Source organism: Pseudophryne corroboree, chromosome 8 (genome assembly GCF_028390025.1).
Source record: "Pseudophryne corroboree isolate aPseCor3 chromosome 8, aPseCor3.hap2, whole genome shotgun sequence".
In the NCBI taxonomy this organism is placed as follows: domain Eukaryota; kingdom Metazoa; phylum Chordata; class Amphibia; order Anura; family Myobatrachidae; genus Pseudophryne; species Pseudophryne corroboree.
Genome location: NC_086451.1, coordinates 129,438,450 through 129,458,099, shown reverse-complemented (window position 1 = coordinate 129,458,099; position 19,650 = coordinate 129,438,450). Strand labels below are relative to the sequence as shown.

The following is a 19,650-nucleotide window of genomic DNA, read 5'->3' as shown; positions in this document are numbered from 1 at the left end:
AATCAATAGTGATTTTTTATACAATTGTTGTTTACATGCACATGTGGCGCCCTACCCCTATTGCATATATATATATATATATATATATATATATTTATTTTGTAAACACGAGGATGGTTCAATAAATAAGGTAACAAGACTTCTCATTGCATAAATGTATTCAACTGGCTATTAAAAAATGAGACTGTACTAATAAAAAATAAAACGTACTACTTGAGTTAAAAGGGTGTAAGGGGAACTTAGACCTTGGACTGTCCAAGAAAGTTTTTGATAGTTTCACCTCTCTCTCACAGATACGACAACTTCTTTGCTGTGTGACAGCAAACTATTAGTTTAAAAGTAGACCAATTTGTTACAGATGTGTCCTGCTACCGGGATCGTGATGCAAACGCAGTGCAGCATACCACCTCATATGCATTGCTGGCCAGCTCCCATAGACTTCAGTAGGCCCACCGGATCCCCCCCCCCCCCCGCGCTATGCCAGGGGCAGTGTGCTGCAGTGCGCACAAAAGGCCACTTATGTAACTTAAATTTTTTAGTTAAATTGAACAAAACACCCATGTTATGATGCTGACATTGTTAAAATATTGACATCTTGAAAATGTTGACATGGACAACATGTTGACTTACGACGGATTAGCATTAGGAATACGTTGGAAATGTATAGTTGGTTGACATTCTCACCATGTTGACATTTCATCAGTTTTGACATGCTGAATGTCAGTGATCATATGTCAACATGCTGAATGACACGATGGATATGCCAATACATTGTCTTACCATGTCAACATTATAAATAATTAACCATTTCATGTAAATATCCACTTCTTCGGGCAATTTAAGATTTTTTATGTATAAAATTGACATGGACAATTGTAGCATGTTGGTTTTGAAAAATGCAGTAATATTCTAGTTGTGCTTCAATAACTCACACAAACTGTTTTTAATTAGCCCCAAAACACGTAGTTTAACCAAATTATCACTTGATAAATGTGTCCCTATTTTGTTTGTGATCGTCAGTGAATCATTGTAATAATATTCAATTCTTATACTGTATTGTAAATAAATAATATTGCATATCTTACATACTGTATGTTAATATAGAAAAATAATCTGTCTACTAGGTACAGTATGATAGCATTCAGGCACTGCCAAACTTCTGAAATGGGCAAACAAACACAGTATTTTCCCTTAACTGTATATTTATGTCAAACTGAGCATCTGGTGAAACTACAGAAACTGGCATTTGATCTTTTTGTTCCCTTACAACAAGGAGCCTTTTAAGTTCATGTTTGTGGTATCGTTTTTATTGCAAAAACTAAGAAATACGTATTGTGGTTTTAGGAAAAAGCAGAAGGTGACATTTGTCTCTGATGTTTGGGAGTAGTAAAAGTAAGAATAATTTGTCACTTTTGTCAACTGCATATTACTGTTGAAAAACGTGTGCACAAGTAGCAGTGGTATGGGAGAGTTAGTGTACACCCACGGATGCTTTGACACTAGGAACAGCCCAAATGCTTAACCAGTAATATGGTTCATTATTGGTAGCAGTAGTAAAGCCATACTTACTATTATATGCACTGAACATGGAGCAGAGTTTGTGTGGAGCTGGGTGGTATACAGCGCACCAGCTGATGTATGTATCTGGATAGTTTCATTCTAACACAGTGACTAAATGGCGCCACACATGAGTAGTTATAGGTTCTGCAGCCATCTTGGTTAGGTAATAACCCCTCCTTGAAGGAACCAATAGGAAGTATGCACAGTAGCGTACTTCTACTTCAACAATTACCACATTTTAGACATCATTCTTTTGGCAAAGCTATTGGACCTCTGTTTACCTAGATAAACCGGCCCTCTGCAGATCTAATTGTTTTACAGTTACCTCCTTGAGATAATCCAGAACAGATTTAGGGTTTGAGTGGTTTGGTTAAAACTTAGGCCCAGATATATCAAGTCTTGGAGAGTGATAAAATACACGGTTATAAAGTACCAGCCAATTAGCTCCTAACTGCCATGTTAAAGACTATGTGGTCTATGTACTAAGCCTTGGAAAGAGATAAAGTGGACGGAGATAAAGTACCAGCGAATCGGCTCCTAGCTGCCATATTTCAAACACACCCTGTAACATAACAGGAGTTGATTGGTTGGTACTTTATCTCCATCCACGTTATCTTTCTTCAAGGCTTAGTACATAGACCCCTGTGTTTGAAAAATGACAGGAGCTGTTTGATTGGTACTTTATCACCGTGCAATTTATCACTCTCCAAGGCTTGATAAATCTGTGCCTTAAATTGAGAACATGGGTGGTGCTATATGGTGATTTTTAACTGCCAAAATACACCAAACTGACATACATTTTAAGAAAATGCTGGCATTATTGGAAATTGCATTTTTCTGGTTTGCTGTTTTCACACCTATCAAAAAACATGCAAAAGTACCTCACCAGCTCTATATAAAGCTGCCTACTGCTTAATAATAGTTAATAGAAATAGCAGGAGTTATAGGCAGCTGAGAGTGCAGGGAGAGGATAGGACAGATTGATGAACTGGTGTCAATTTCTTATTAATTACTACTTTTCTTTGAGCCTGTATTTTGTCTAGTGCAGGTTTGTATGTTAACAATTTATTCATCGTTGCCTTTTTTATTTAAATGTTCTCTGTTTTATGTGTGTTCTCTGTTGTGTGTGTGTGTGTGTGTGTGTATGTGTGTTTGTGTTGTGTGACTGTGTTTGTTCTATCTTTTTTCTTTTTTTCTTTAATGTCTGCATTAATTGTTTTTTTTCATAATGGCTAGTGTTGGGAGAGAAAATAAAGATAGGAATAGTACTAAGTTGGAGAAAGACATCTCGTTGGGCCTCAGGTAGCAGAGCACAGAGGAGCGCAGAATGTAGTTTTGTGCTTTAGATTGTGGGGATCCTGGGGCAGCTCATTGGAATCGGGTACTTGTATAAAAGGATTGGTATCAGGATCCCAGCGCTTGGGATGCCATCAGTCAGAATACCGACATCGGTATCCCGACACCTGTCAATAAGACACACTGGCAAAGTAAAGGACTGGTGCCCCCCTCCCCCCCATATTTGAAATATTGAAGGCGCTTGTGCCAAAAAGGGGCATGGCCATTCAATAAGACACACTGGCAAAGTAAAGGACTGGTGCCCCCCTCCCCCCCATATTTGAAATATTGAAGGCGCTTGTGCCAAAAAGGGGCGTGGCCATTCAATAGGGCCGAAATTCAAATGACACCACATAGTTGCGTCCCTTACTCACATTACACAGCACAGTAATGTCCGTTATTCACGTTATGCTACAAAGTGGTGTGTATTATAAGCGCACGGTCGTGTCCTTATAGTAAGGCTGAATCGAATAAACGGAATTCTCCCATAGGGAACTTCTGAGATGGGGGCATGGTATTTGAGGGGCTACACATCAAAAGTGGTTGGAAGTACTGAGATGAAATTGGCATTGACACATAGAACTGTTGCCCGGTGCTGTGTGGCAAATTTTAGGGTGAAATATTTAAAAATTAGTAATTGGGAGCAGTCTAAAGTTTAAACTGTCATTTTTTCTGCGACTTCCTGTTTGGCTAATTGGATAGGTTTTCTAATGTAGTCTATGAGGGGATTTTTGGGAAGGCATAACTCAAGGTAGAGGATGAATTAAGACTTGGGGTTTGTTTTGTTAGATAGAGCTTGTGACAGTGTAGTGCCTTTTGGGGTTAAGGTTTTTCAGAAAGTTACAGGTTTTTTTTAAATTTAGCAAAATATGCCCCATTATAGAGATAGGGAATTTAATTTTTTTGCGCCTGCGCAGTACATAGCTGCCTGCAGGGGGCAGTGGTGTCGAGAGAGGGGAGAGAGGGTACAAATTACCTGGGCCCAGGTCTGATGGAGAGGCCCAGTGGGGGGCCCTGGGCCCCTTCCCACTTACATGGCAGCAGCAGCTGTAGCTCTTATCCTCAGCCCAGCACAAGCTGATGTGCTGGGCTGCAGTGTGGCCATGGAGGCACTTAAAATACAATTTTTTCTGTATTTTTTTTAAGGGTGCATGACCATGCCTTCTGTGATTAGGCCACACACCCTGAAAAAAACCTGAGCCCGGCCAGGCTCCCTACTGCCCTGGCAGGGGGTGTGTACAGTGGCTTCACTTGGGTGTACAAACATGGCCACCTCCTGCTCGCTAACTGAAATTCTTGTGTGTTAGGGGAAATAGCAGTGTTTATGTTTTTTAAACATTTCTTTCTTTATTGAAGCATTTCTTTAAAGAAAATAGCAATAAGTACAGGAACATTGTGGATAATAACAGAAAAGACATAATGTAATAGATACAAAACATAGTGCATGGTATAAGGAGGAGCACAAATAAGAATAATTTGTACAATATTATAAAATAGCAAATAGCATCTGTAGATACGCCATGAACCTTCCGAGAGATGGGAACATGCCACAACCACTAACTAGCGCTAACAAGAGTGATGGGAGGGTCTTTAAGAAAAATCCTAGTTTCATACCAGAGTGTGCTACGAAAACAAAAGCTAATGGCCTCTTTGGTGTGAGTAGGAAGTGTTTCAATAAAACTTTCCCATGTTGCGAAGAAGGATTCGGTGCGAGATTCTTTTTGAAGTGAGGCCTCCAACCAATCCATATGACAAATAAAGAATAGCTTTTCCCTGAACATTTCTAGAGTCGGGACAAAACTATGAACCCACATGTGCAAAACAGCTTTTCTGGCTGCCGATGAAATTGCTAAAAGTAATTTTTTAACGGGTTTGGGAGCTCTAATACCAGGGGGTATGATACCAAATATAGCCCATTCCGGTGTAAAAGGGCTGTAGTTCACTAAATGTTGGGAGGCAAAGCGCCATACTGCTAACCAGAACCTTCTTCAGAGTGGGCAGGCCCAAAAACAGTGGTAAAGATCTGCCAATTGATGGCCACATTTGGGACAGGAAGGATCGTTCAATAGGCCTATTAAAAAACCTCTGTGGGGAGAAATATAAGATCTGTGAAAGATATTAAGATATATTTCTGTGTATTTAGCAGCAGGGAACATAGCTATTGAAAAATGTAGCATGTGCAGTAACCCATCAACATCTAGGTTAGGAAAATGTTCTAACCATTGGGCTATACCAGTTTTATATGCAGAATGGTCTAGTATAGTGTGGAGTTGTGTATAGTAAAATGAAATGGCACCTTTGGATTGTTCCGGTCGCAATAGTATTCGGTCCAGTTGGTTATCCCAGTCAGTCGCAGGTAACAGTCTGGAAATTTTGCTAGCATAATGTTGGGCTTGAAAAAAGCAAAGTTCTGGGGGCCAATATATGGGTATTTAGATAGGGCCTCCGCGTATGTGAATGGTTTATGGGATCCAGGATTAATGAGCTGTCCTATATTACAAATTCCTAACGATTTCCAGTCACGGAAAGGATAGGCGGCCTCTCCATTTTGAAAACCCGGATTGTGTAGAAAAGGTAAATGGATAGATATGTGTTTGTGTAATTTATATTTATGCCTCAGGGATAGCCAAACTTTCCTCGTAGTCATTAGGAGGGGATTATTAGTTAAGTCAGTGGAAATCTCAGCATCAGTTAGGTGTAGAAAAGCTATCAGGGACACATGAGGAATGAAATTTTGTTCGAGAAGTGAATCAGTGTAGGTTTGAGTACTAGACAACCAGTCTTTAATATAGCGAACGTGGGAAGCGTAACTATACGTCAGAATGTCTGGAAAGTTGACTCCCCCATTGGTTTTAGGCTGACCTAATTTAAATAGACCAATTCTCGCGCGCTTATTATTCCAAATAAATTTCCTAAAGGCCGATGTTATCTGTAAGAGGTCTTGTCTAGACAACAAAAGGGGGAAAACTTGTAATGGGTAAAGGAGTTTTGGGAAATATATCATTTTAATTATATTCGTCCTTCCTAAAAAGGAGAGTTGTAAATGGACCATCGCCTCAAGATCCCCTGTAATTTTAGAAAGTGTTTTCCCAATATTAATATCATAGAGATCTGCAATGTTTTTGGGAAGGAGAACACCCAAATATGTGAGTTTCTTTTTAGCCCAATTCAAAGGTAGTTGTGCCGCCCACAAGGGCCTATAAAAGCCTTGTTTCAGATAAAGTGCACTAGATTTTTCAAAATTAATAAAAAAGCCAGAAAGATATCCCACCCTATCAAGCAATTCTAGCAGTGGTTTGAGGGAATGTTTAGGATTGGACATGTGAATCAGAACATCATCCGCAAATGCAGTGAGTTTCACTTCTATCGAACCCACCGATATACCTTTCAAGGTTGGCCAGGAATCAATTATACGAAGTAAGGGGTCAAGGGACAAATTAAAAGGTAGGGGAGATAAAGGGCAGCCCTGGCGGGTACCTCTAGACATAACAATAGGGTCACTTCTCGTGCCGTTTACTAAGAGGAAAGTCGTGGGGGAGCTATAGAAGAACTTTATAAGATTAATAAAATTTGGACCGAAGTTTCGAGTCGATAGAACTTTAAATAAAAAGGGCCAGGATACTGTATCAAAAGCTTTCTGAGCGTCAAGGCTCAGAAGCATATTGGGAACGGTGGGATTATTGTTGGAAGCAATAATGGAGGCAATGGCTGTACGAATACCCTTAACTAATTGTCTGCCTCGGGTGAAACCTAGTTGGTGAGATGAGCAAAGGGAGGAGGAGAATAATTGTAATCGAGAGGACATAATTTTGGATAGAATTTTAAAATCCACATTTAGTAGAGTAATGGGACGATAGGAACCCAGCAGTGTAGGGTCGCGGTCGGGTTTCGGAATAAGGGTAGTAAAGGCAGCATTAAAAGAGGGATAGTACGGGCATTTTTTATGAATAGTGCGATACAGTTCTAGTAAAGCCGGTACAACGTCAGTAGACAGGATTTTAAAATATTCTCCCGAGAAGCCATCTGGTCCCGGGGCTTTACAAGTATGTAGGGAAGAGATTGACGACCTTATTTCCTCCTCGGTAATTTCCGAGTCTAAAAGGTCAATTTGATCTGGGACTAGACTAGGCAGATTGGCCTCTCTGATGATATCATCTAAGGACTCTGGGGTCGATGGTCTAGCGGAGTACAGATTACAATAATAGTCATGAAAGGCCCTTGATATATCAGATGTTCGTGTCAGACAAGGGGAAGTCCCAGTCTCTTTAATAGAAATGATATGGTTTCTTCGTTTATAGCCTTTAGTTAATGAGGCCAACAAACGTCCCGTCCTGGCACCCCATCTGTAATATTTATTTTTCTTGAAATCTAGACGCGATTGAGCTTGGGAAAGTAGGACATTTTCCAATACAGATTTAGCTTGATTGTATATAGTGAGTTTGTCCTCCGAAGGATCTGCCACATACTCAGCAAACGCAGTCTGCAGCGTATGGGAGAGGGAACGATATTGGTCTTTTTGGATTTTATTACGACCAGATACATATGAGATGATACTACCTCGCATCACAGACTTCGATGCTTCCCAGAAAAGGATCGGGTCATCCCAGTAGGCAATGTTGTTATCAACATAGTCTAACCAGTTACGCTTTAAGTATTCCCTACATTTTTCTGATTGGAATAGATATGCAGGAAATTTCCAAGTGCGGTGTGTGGGACCCATGTGTGGTAGTCTAAACGAGAATTCAATCGGTGCATGAGCAGTGTTTATGTTATACAGCGGGGTGGGTGAGTTTTGTGGTGGTGTGTGTGCGTGTGGGGGGGGGGCATGCTGTGTGATTATTAGCTCTGACACTGCTCTAAGTACAGAGTTTAATAAGGTCAGTGCTGTGCTAGAGGCAGCTGTAAGAGCTCAGTGACATCATCTAATTTATTCACTGCACTACTGGGAAATTCAAAACTAAAAGTGCTCTGTGTGGCAGCCGAGTGTGTTGCGCTGCGCTGGCTTTCAGACAGTGGCTACAGTGTAGGCAGGGGTGGACTGGTCCACTGAGTAGATTCCCGGGTGGCCAGTCCCATGCTTACTAAGGCGGCCCGCATACTGGTCAGGCTGGCTCAAAACGCCAGCTGGCAACCAGGCTTCCAGGAGCCACTCTGGAGTCTTAACAGGGATGCATAATGTCTGCTGGGGGCATGGCCTAAACGGAGCCAGGGATCGGGGCCTAAACGGGTCTCAGCCTGCTGCCAGTGCTCACTCAGGGTGGGATGTACTGTCAATGATCGCGGGTCATCGCAATGATGCTAGTCGTATATGTACTAACATATGCGATTAGTATCGCAAAGCGATACCAGGTGTGTTCTGCTATCAGTGATGGTCCGCAGGACAGGGTGTGTGGTGGCTTCTGTCACCTCCCAGCCCCGGGAGGTGACGTGTGCAGGGAGTCCCCATGCTCCTCCTTCTCCCCCCTGCAGCTGGAAGGAGACAAGGCTGTGCTGCGAGGGAGAAGGAAGAGTGGGGCCGGGGAGACATAGGTCATCGTGAGCGGCGCAGGTCGGCGGTGGGATGCGGCGGTGGTAAGAAGCCCATAGGCTTCTATAGGGTGTCGTCATCAAAAGATGTCGATACACCCGGTGGCGTAATCCCGGCGGTGAGGTCTTAGTGGGTTTTACCGCATTTTCCCTTTAGTACATCCCGTCCCCACTGGTGCTTCTGCTGCTGTGCTAGGGAGAAGACAGAGGAGGAGTTGCTGTAGGTCCAGGGCCGGCCCAGTCCGTGAGACTGCAGTGCACTCTGCTGTAGTTTTTAAGGTGAGAGTGAGTGGAGGTGTGTGTCTTCCATGTGAGCTTCCATGTGTGTCTCTTCCTGTATATCCTCAATGTGTAGTGTGCAGTATGTGTGTCTCCTGGTATAGCCTCATTGTGTATCAGTATCGTGCAGTGTGAATCTCCCGGTATATACTCAATGTGTAGTGTGTATGTCTCCTGGTATAGCCTCATTGTGTGTCTGTAGTGTGCAGTGTGTGTGTCTCCCTGTATATCATCATAGTGTGTCTGTAGTGTACAGTGTGTGTGTGTGTGTGTGTGTGTGTCTCCCTGTATAGCTTAATTGTGTGTCTAGTGCTGAGCCATTTCTTGCAGCGGGCGAGGCATGCATTCAAGTGGGGTGCCCGCCGCAGCTCTTGGTGGCTCTCTCGGTGCTCCCCCTCCTCATTCCTACTCTGCTCGGGGGGACGGAGATTCATGTAATGATGCGTTTGCATCGTGATGTCATGACGCAAACGCGTAATTACCCCAAACTCCTCCCCTGAGAAGAGTACTAATGAAGGGGAGGAGGGGGAGCCAGGACACGCCGGCGGGCAAGCAAGCCAGGAGGGGCAAGTCAGGAGGCGGGCCGAAGAGCGGGAAGAGGACAGCTGCCCATGGATGCCGCTGTGTAAGGGGTATTACACACGCTTCGGGCAGCACCGGCCGGCAAAATACCGGACGGCTTTTTGTCACGGCCGTGCTGCTAAGACACATGCAGAACAATTAACAAAAAACAAATCGAGACAAATTGTCAACGACTTGTTATTATCCGGCGCTTAATATTAGATATAGCTCAATATAGATTTAGTGATTAACAGCAGCTGAGCAAAAGCAACTTGCTAGGTTGCCACCAAATAGAAACTATACAGAAAGAAAAGTTACTCTGCGCTAGGTAACACTGTATCAAACAGAAGTGTGCAGTCTGTCACAGAGAGTAATTGACTCAGTAGGACTCAAGTATGTATAAACAAATTTATATTGAATCTGTTAAAAGCAACAAATGTGACAAGCGTTCAACATGCAATCTGCAACAAATTGTTTGCTCTATCTCGAGAGCAACAGATGATAAAACAGTTAATAAAACAATATATATCAAACAATGAAGACTAATTCTTTGGTTCTATTAGTAGGTGGTAAAATAAAAAGCACCGGCGTCCCAGTGTATATTTAGATAAATGTCCCGCAATGAGTGATCACAGTATCGTAATAAGCAGCATTAAAAGATTGCAATATATAATTAACCACGTGCTGGTTCCTGAAATAAATTGCAAACAGGGTCCTTTATAAAGAATTGTGCACGTATGCAGGTAATGCTTACTCGTATAGCTGTTGAATGTAATATATAGCTACTGCTCCATTAGAAGGCACTTCACCGCTCCAGAAACGTAATAATAAATGCTGATCAGATAGCGCTGTGAGCAGCCATCAGAGGGCTTTCTCCGGACAACAGATATTAGACCTCACGGCGGAGGCCAGTGGAATTCACCCGGTGGATGGCAAAGATTGTCCTGCGGTAATGCAGTACGTCTGCAGGGAGCCGTGAGCGGTCTTGATCAGCGGATAGGCACCAGCTGGAATATCCGGCGGGTGATGTGCGGTAGTGAGCCGTGGCTATGGAGAGCCGTGAGCGAACTTGATTAGCAGGTATTGCATCTACTGAAGAGCCAGACAGGAGGGTATGCGTCGACGCGTTTCATCTCCTAGCAACCGGAGACTTCCTCAAGACGAATGCCTCCTCTCTCTCAGATCCAGAATCTATACTTGTGTAATGACTTCAATCACATCAGCTGTATCCATTTATTATGTTATTAAAGCCATATATAAGCAGATTTATCTTTACTAAACCATTTCCATAGAAACATAGCTCATTATAAAAACATAAAATGTTTTAAATATTAAGTACATACTGAGCCAATCTAAATAAATATATTCAGAGATAAAGATATTGGTTTAATTATTGGTTTAATTAAAGCTAATCGATCACATAATAAAACACAATGTTTTCTTAAATTAGCCCTTCTGAATTAAATTATCACTTTGTTACTGAGTGTGCGATACTCTATTTAAAACAGAGACCTTTAAAATACTAGTGTTTCACATTTGAATCTCTTTAATACTTCACTACTAACGACAAACTAATAGGTTTTTTAGTAGAGGTATTTTTCTCAGTAAATTAGTTACAGATGGAAAACCATCCAGATGTAATTTCATGTATAGATAAATAAATAAATAATATATATAAAAAATAAAACAAAAGAAAAGCATGTAATGGTATAAATGAGTGGGTAAAGAGCTATGAATCTTCATCCCATTTTAGCTGTCACTCCACATAGAATTATTATGGCAAAATTATTATAGCAGAAAAAGAATAAAAAAAGAAGAAACATTTAAATATATAAGTAAAAAAAGGATATAGACATATACACACACACATACAATTACGTATATATACTTATATGTGTACATATAAAAATAAATAAACATTATAAAGGTCTAATAGTTACCTATCATAAAAATTACCTAATTTATCTAACAGATAATACAAAGTAAATAAAAAATTATAATGCTAACAACCACCTATTACTAGGTGATCTATAAACTGTGAATTTTAACTTGTTTATAACCATATCCCAAGTGTTATGAAGGACTGTACAATATTACTCAATCATCTAAATATTACTCTATCATCTAGACAATTACTATTGGATCCACTACCTCACATGTATTTCTGTCATATTGATATAATTTTATTTATGAGCATATATATATAGCAGAAAAACCACCTAGAGCTTTCTAGATGTGCAAATAAGGATCAAGTAGGCAAATTCAACTATTTATTCACTCTAAACATGAATAGTCCAAGGCTTCATTGAGACCATTAGGGTATAAGGTATCTAACTTGAAAATCCATGAGGATTCCCCTATACATAGTTTCCGGAACCTATCTCCTCCCCTTTTAGTGCTGGAAAATTGCTCCAAGCCCAAAATGGAAAGAGATGTTGGGTCACTATTATGTACCTTAGAAAAATGATGGGATACACTATGAGTTTGAAGTTTCTTAATAATGTTCCGTCTATGTTCCCTAAATCTGGATTTTATCGATCTGGTGGTTCTTCCTACATATTGGAGAGAGCAAGAACATTGTAACAAATAAACACAGTATTCTGAGTCACAGTTGATAAATTGTTTGATCGAAAAAGTACTACCATTAACTGTAGAGGTAACAGATGATGTTTTATTTTTAATAAATTTGCATGTCAAGCGTATTACATCTAAAACTACCTAAGGGTTTCTTTGGTAACCAGGTGGAATTTACATCTATATCTATTGTTTTTAGATGACTAGGAGCTAATATCTCTTTCAGATTGGTATTTCTTCTGAAGATAATCATGGGTTTTTCTGCTAAACACTTATTCAGTATGGGATCTTGTTTGATTATTTCATAATTCACTAGAACGATCTTTTTTATGTCATTTGATTTATTATTACATTTAGAGATAAATTTCATAGAGTCTACTGTAGGTGTAATTTTTGTCTTGGTTTTAAACTTTTGAGTCCCAAGATAATAATCTTTGTTATTGTTTAATTTACCAAAATTATTTTTCATAAGAGAGTTGGCAAACAGCCGGGAATCTTCTAATATATGTGTTGGATAACCCCTCTCGCAAAACTGTTTTAGAAGGATCTCGACTTGTAACTGAAATGCTGAATCCTCCGAACAGTTACGTCTAATTCTAGTAATTTGATTCCTTGGAATATTTTTTATCCACGGTTTATAATGTCCACTTGAGTAATGCAGATAATTCCCAGCACCTACTGGTTTAAAATAATTAGTTGATATGATCTTATTATTACAAATTGAGAACGTGATGTCTAGAATATGAGTAGTTAATAAATCAAAATTGTGAGTGAACTTTAAATTATAAGTGTTATCATTTAAAAAATTAACAAAATTAAGTGCTTGTTGGTGACCCCCATTCCAAATAAATAAATTGTCTATGTAACGGCATAGAGGACCAGGTTCTCTCTATATGGGCCGCTCTAGATGTACTCCTCCTCGAAGTGGCCCATATAGAGGTTGGCAAAACTGGGTGCAAACCTGGTCCCCATGGCCGTCCCAAGACGCTGTAAATAAAAACATTCATCAAACAAAAAATAATTGTGAGTCAAAATAAAAGAATAGCCTCCAGTACAAAGTCACGTCGCCCTGGTTTGATTCCAGGATCTCTGTCTTAATAATATTTGACAGAGTCAATACCTTTTTGGTGTGGTATGTTGGTATACAGAGATTGGACATCCAGGGTTAAAAAAACCCAGTCTTTAGTCCAACCTTTGCCAATGGTTTGTTGTAATATATGATAAGTGTCTTTAATGTGAGATTTTAAAGTGGCGATGTGACCCTGTAAATGGAAGTCCACAAAGTGAGATAAATTAGAAGAAAGTGATTATACTCCCGAAATAATAGGTCTCCCGGGTGGATGTAACAAATCTTTATGAATTTTAGGTAAATGATAAAAAATTGGAGTGATGGGATGTGAGGGTAACAAAAAATAATACTCATCTTCGGAGATCACGTCATCAGACTTAGCTTTTAGTAATATGTTTTTTTAATTCTGACAGAAAGGGGGTACTTGGATTAGATTGCAGGAGCACATAGTATTCTATGTCGTTGAGCTGTCTATGTGCTTCTGCAATATAGTCAGCTCTAGACTGTAGGACTATCCCCCCGTTATCTGCCTGTTTTATAAAAGTAAGGGATCATCTTTTAAGATTTTAATTGCATTTATCTCTGTTTTAGTTAGATTTTGCATATGATAAACTGTTGATCTTCTTTTATTTTGTTAGTTTTTTTGACATAATGTTTTAAAATCTTTCAAAGTTTCATTATTGAAAACAGTAATGGCTGCACTTTTATGTTCCAAAGGAAAAAAATTAGATTTCCTTTTGAACTTAGGACATATCGATTTAGAGTTGTTAGTAGTAATATCAAACAATGTTAGTTCTGTATTGTTAGTCTCTTGAAATAACTCCTCCAGTGTCAGAAGACTTGCATTATCTGATTCATCCAAAATGATAGGAAAAATTTCTTCAGTTGGATGACATTTATCTAACTTTTTGGTGGCAAAATAACGCTTCCTACAAAGATCTCTAGTGAATTTATTTAAATCAACAAATAACTCAAAAATATTGGGTTCCTTAGTCGGAACAAAACTTAGGCCTTTTTTTACGGTTATAGATCCCTCTACTGTCTATCTGTACCTTGCTTTTCTTAGATCTCTTTCTTCCACCTCTACATCCTCATTTTCTCTGTTCCTTTTTGGAGTGTGATTTGACAGGGTTTTGTAAGGATTGGGGTGGTGGAAAGTATTCTGCCTGGGAAAATCCCCTAGATGCTCACTACGATTATCCTCAGCCCGATGCCCATATTGATAGTCTACATGATCTCTATTAGTTGGTCTGCGGATATTCTGTTGTTTTTGACATTGGAGGAGTTATTTCAAGAGAGTAACAATACAGAACTAACATTGTTTGATATTACTACTAACAACTCTAAATCGATATGTCCTAAGTTCAAAAGGAAATCTATTTTTTTCCTTTGGAACATAAAAGTGCAGCCATTACTGTTTTCTATAATAAAATTTTGAAAGATTTTAAAACATTATGTCAAAAAAACGAACAAAATAAAAGACGATCAACAGTTTATCATATGCAAAATCTAACTAAAACAGAGACAAATGCAATTAAAATCTTAAAAGATGATCCCTTACTGGTTATAAAACAGGCAGATAAAGGGGGGGGGGATAGTCCTACAGTCTAGAGCTGACTATATTGCAGAAGCACATAGACAGCTCAACGACATAGAATACTATATGCTCCTGCAATCTAATACAAGTACCCCCTTTCTGTCAGAATTAAAAAACATATTACTAAAAGCTAAGTCTGATGACCTTGTGGGTTTAGTTAGTGGTGAGGATAGAGGTTGTGCTGTGGAGGTTGGTGAGTAGTTGGTTTTCTGAGGAGTTTTTGTAGCGATTTCAGAGTGTATTATTGTGTTTGAAAGTAGTCTTGTCATTCTTGTAGTCTTTTTTGGAGGGTTTGTCTTATTTTTTGTCCTAGTTTTTTTATTTGCAGTCCCTTGTCAGTGTTTGTGTGTGTGTGTGTGTGCGTGTGTGTGTGTTGTGTAGTCGTAGTGGAGGAGTGTGTTGTTTGTCTTAATATTTTTCAGTGTTAATTGTTTAAGCACACAATTATGTCTGACTCAGAGGTGGCTGAGGTGAGTGAGGTGGAGGGTGTGAGTGAGGGGGAGGAGGTTGGTCAGGTGGAGGAGGTGAGTGAGAGTGAGGTTAGTGAGGTGGAGGAGGTGGGTGAGGTTGCTGCTGCAGCCTCAAGTGACAGTGATAGTCATGCAGCTCCGCAGCCACGCACCACTACTAAGGCGAAATGTAAAATTTAGTTATGCTGAAAATGTGGCATTGGTGCGGGAGCTGATGAAATATCAGTTGCAGCTATTTAGGCCTGAGTCCGCCAAGGTGCCAACACGGAAGAAAACATTGTTGTGGGCAAAAGTTGTTGCTGCTGTAAATAGTGAGGGGGTGGTCAAGCGGACGGAGGACATGTGCCGCAAACGGTACTATGACATTAAGAGCCGTGTGAAGTCCAAAATGGCCAAGGAGGCGAACTCGGCTCGCAAAACCGGTGGTGGACCTCCCTTTATTGCCAGATATCTGGACTATGAGGAGCCCATGCGGAGTTTAATACCTCCTGAAGTAGTGTCAGCAACCCATGTCCGTGATTCCGATCGGCCCAGGAAGGATGGTGAGCATGTGTTTTCTTCATAACATTGTATTACATTGGTTATGTATTAATGTACAGTATATTGAAAATGTGTGTCATGTGACGTAGCACATTACTATCATCTTCAAGTGCGCGTCAGCAAATACATAGTTTTGGATAATGTTTTGTACAAAAGCCAATGTACCATAGAACAGTATTGTATGTGATGTGGTATTTTAACATTACATTTAGCGTGTGTATTTGTGAGTTTGTGTGTCATAGAATTGTAAAGCAGTAATATTGTCCTTTAGCACATTTTAGTTTTTTAAAGTTGGACTCTGTTTTTTTATGCAGTTATCCATGTGCAATGTTCACAAAACAGTGGTGGACATGTTAGAGGCTGGAGTAGTGCTAAGACACTTTTAAACCAGTAACGTGTTATTTAATTAGGCTAGAATGTAATCATGTTTAAAGCAAACACATTTGGTGGCTCTGTTGAGGCTGTATTTGTACCCAGACATAACACTGCTGACTTAGTTACAGTACTATTATGATGGTTATTATTTCTATACAATGCTTTTCTTTATTTTTTGCAGATATTGTGCTAGTGTGTGTTTGTAGTGGCACATCACAGAGGATTTTCCATATTCCATCTTTCATTATGTACATTAGATAATAAAAGCAAGATGTGTGTGATTTGGATTGTTAGTGTATGTATTTATAATTGTGTCCTATGTCTGTGGCCTCTACATTATTTCCTGTGTTGCACTTTCCATAGTGCATATGGCTATTGAGCAATATTGATGTGTTACTAATGTGTGTGTGTATTTGCAATATCAGAATAAATGATGTTTATAAAATTATTTAAAAAAAAAAACATACAATTTTTTTTGTGTACTGTCTATAATCATAATGGCTGGATTTTACAACAATTGCATGATTAAATGTGTTATTTTATTTGTTTCATTTTTTACAGTGTTGTAAAAAAGCACTACTGCTCGCCCTACAGTCAGTCCCATAAAATCTGATGATGATAACGCTGCGGAAGCAGGTAAAGTGTCCATTGTAGTACAGGTTATGTTTGTAAAGGAATGGCCATACAAATGTTTTCCTTTAAATACTAGGTCCCTCAATAGAAGTCTTGAGCAGCAGAAGGCGGCCTCCTGAACCACACAAAAAATGGAAACATGTCCCTACAAAGAAAGCCAGGTCTGATGGCCACTCCCAATCACTGCAGGCTACCCCACCACGAAGATTGTCTGCAGTTTCTACGGTCCCACCACTCCAAATTTTGGACACACCTCCAAGACGCCAACCACACTGAGTAAGAATCTATAACAAAATACTATATTAGTCATCTCTTAATGATCTATTTAATTATACTCATAAACTGGACAACCAGGCAAACCACCCATACTTACCGAAGTCAAAAAAACATCCAATGGACCCAAAGCCAAATTGCCTTTTCAACATCCAGTAAAGATATGTATGTCCACTTCAGCCATACAGTAGCAGATTGTCTGGAAGATGCTGCAACATAAACACATGTGTAAGCTTGTCAAATAGTAAGGCTGTAATCCTCAGTTTAACATGTGCGTTTTAACTAACATTGCCTCCAGCATGCAAAAACATTACTATGTTTTTGGTTTACACAGTAAAAGGCAACACATTATGTTTACAAATGTGTTTTTATGGTGGAGTATGTCTGATATACCATACAACTCATGTGCTTGCTTTCACAATGAAGTAACCAGCCACATTTGCCACAAACAGGCATATGTATGTATTTAAGTTATGAGTGATGTTGTTGCTATGCAGGATATCTACAATCACCATTCAAATACATGTGTTCCATGTTTCTTGCTTTGGAGTCATTTTTCAAACATATGGATAACTAACCTCAAAATCATTGTTCTTCCAGATACAAGTACTGCTACCAGCATCCCTACGCAACACCAGCTACACAGTGACATGGATGAGACAATAATTTTACAAATGCTGCCAGTAATTGAAGGAAATAGCCCCCCACCACCTGTGAGTACACCACCACAGCAAAACACACAACCACCACCACCACCACCACCACCACCGCCACCACAACACAGCCCAACAACACCAGTAGCACAAGGCCCTGATCAAGTGTTTTGGGATAATTGGGCTACACAGCAGGCAACTAATCAGGATTGCCTGCGTAGGCAGACCCAAATATTTTCCAGCCTACCATCTCACCTCAGAAGAATCAGCAGAAATATCAGCCACCAAAATGAACCAACCACGAGAATTGCCAATACCACAGAAATCAGGCGGGCAGACATTACACATGTCATGGGCAACTTACAACACATAATAGAAGAACAGCACAGACAACAGCAAAGGTACCTCAAGATTTTAGAAACCAATCAAATGATCAATGAATCTATCACCAGAATTTTAGAAAATTAAAATGCTGCAACACGAGAACTCAATGCCACCCTCACTAACCTCAATGAAACACTCAGATTTCAGCACCAACAGCAACCAAGCAGCAGTTCTGGTATGACAACTCCAATTATATCGCCTGTGTCCTCACCACCAAGGCACTCCACCAGAGCATGCCGACACAACAGTGGTAAAGGCAAAGGCCTGTCCAAGCAGCCGCCCAAAAAAACATAAAACATATAGATACCGATTTCTGTTATGAGAAGTTAGTAAGTGTATGATTGTGTGTATATATATATATATATATATATATATATATATACCACTTAGCACCTTAATAATTAAACAACATCATTAATTATAACTGTTACAAACAACAAAAGGACTTTTTTCGTAACAATGATTATTGACATTCTTTGCATTTTTTTGGAGGAGGACAATGTTCTTTGAGCTACACATTGTTCTTAGCATGCAGAAATAAGTCCACATTATTTGATTATCTAATGAATACTTCTTGATTCCAATCAGTCTCATATCCTGCAGCTGTACTAATTGGCAGCCATGTAGAATGTATTTATCATGAAGAAATAAGTCCACATTATTTGATTATCTAATGAATAATTCTTGATTCCAATCAGTCTCATATCCTGCAGCTGTACTAATTGGCAGCCATGCAGCATGTCTTTAGCATGCAGAAATAAGTCCACATTATTTGATTAGCTAATGAATACTTCGTGATTCCAATCAGTCTCATATCATGCAGCTTTACTAATTGGCAGCCATGCAGAATGTCTTTAGCATGCAGAAATAAGTCCACATTATTTGATTATCTAATGAATAATTCTTGATTCCAATCAGTCTCATATCCTGCAGCTATACTAATTGGCAGCCATGCAGAATGTCTTTAGCATGCAGAAATAAGTCCACATTATTTGATTAGCTAATGAATACTTCGTGATTCCAATCAGTCTCATATCCTGCAGCTTTACTAATTGGCAGCCATGCAGAATGTCTTTAGCATGCAGAAATAAGTCCACATTATTTGATTAGCTAATGAATCATTCTTGATTCCAATCAGTCTCATATCCTGCAGCTTTACTAATTGGCAGCCATGCAGATGAACTCATGATCCATACAACTTACAATGTGAATTTTTACTTATTTACATTTCTTCTATAGACGACATTACAATAATAACACTATTGTGTTAGAAGAGAGTGTCCTAATATGTTGTTTCAAAATTGAGATCATTATTTTTTTAAAAGATTGACATTATTGTTCTGCCATGTTTGTGTGTGGTAAAAAGGAGTAATCTGCTTCTAAAATATGATGCATAACAAAAGAAATATAAAACATTTCAAAATCCAAACTAATGTGTGTAATAATGGATATATCTTGTTTACTGTGTTTTGTATAACAAATCTGTAGGTTTCCTCTAGCAAACAGAAAATATAATTTTTTTTGGATGAGACTAAGTTTGTGTCCCTTAAATTCCATGGAACACCACACATAGGGACACATGTATTCAGCATGGATAAGATATTAAATGTGGCAAAGTGTTACGTTAAGACGTAGCACACATTCCTAAAGTAAATAATATATTCGATAACTATCAGGATAATGTGTGATTTTAATAACTTCCATTTATAATTGCTTAAAGACTTCTCCAGACTTTATACATGTGACTCTGATGTTTATTGGAAAAAAAAACACAATACACATGCTGCATTTGTTTTGCATAAAGCCAGGGTATGTTTGTAT

At 39.2% G+C, this 19,650-nt stretch overlaps 1 long non-coding RNA gene across 1 annotated transcript in view; it reads left to right on the top strand.

Moving 5' to 3' along the window:
- Positions 1-19,258, top strand: part of LOC134947556 (uncharacterized) — a 78,097-nt gene extending 58,839 nt beyond the window's left edge. The window contains exons 2-4 of the long non-coding RNA XR_010182618.1: positions 16,448-16,522; positions 16,596-16,795; positions 17,393-19,258. This is a non-coding gene — a long non-coding RNA (uncharacterized LOC134947556). The remainder of the gene's footprint in view (positions 1-16,447; positions 16,523-16,595; positions 16,796-17,392) is intronic.
- The last annotated feature ends 392 nt before the right edge of the window (positions 19,259-19,650 follow it).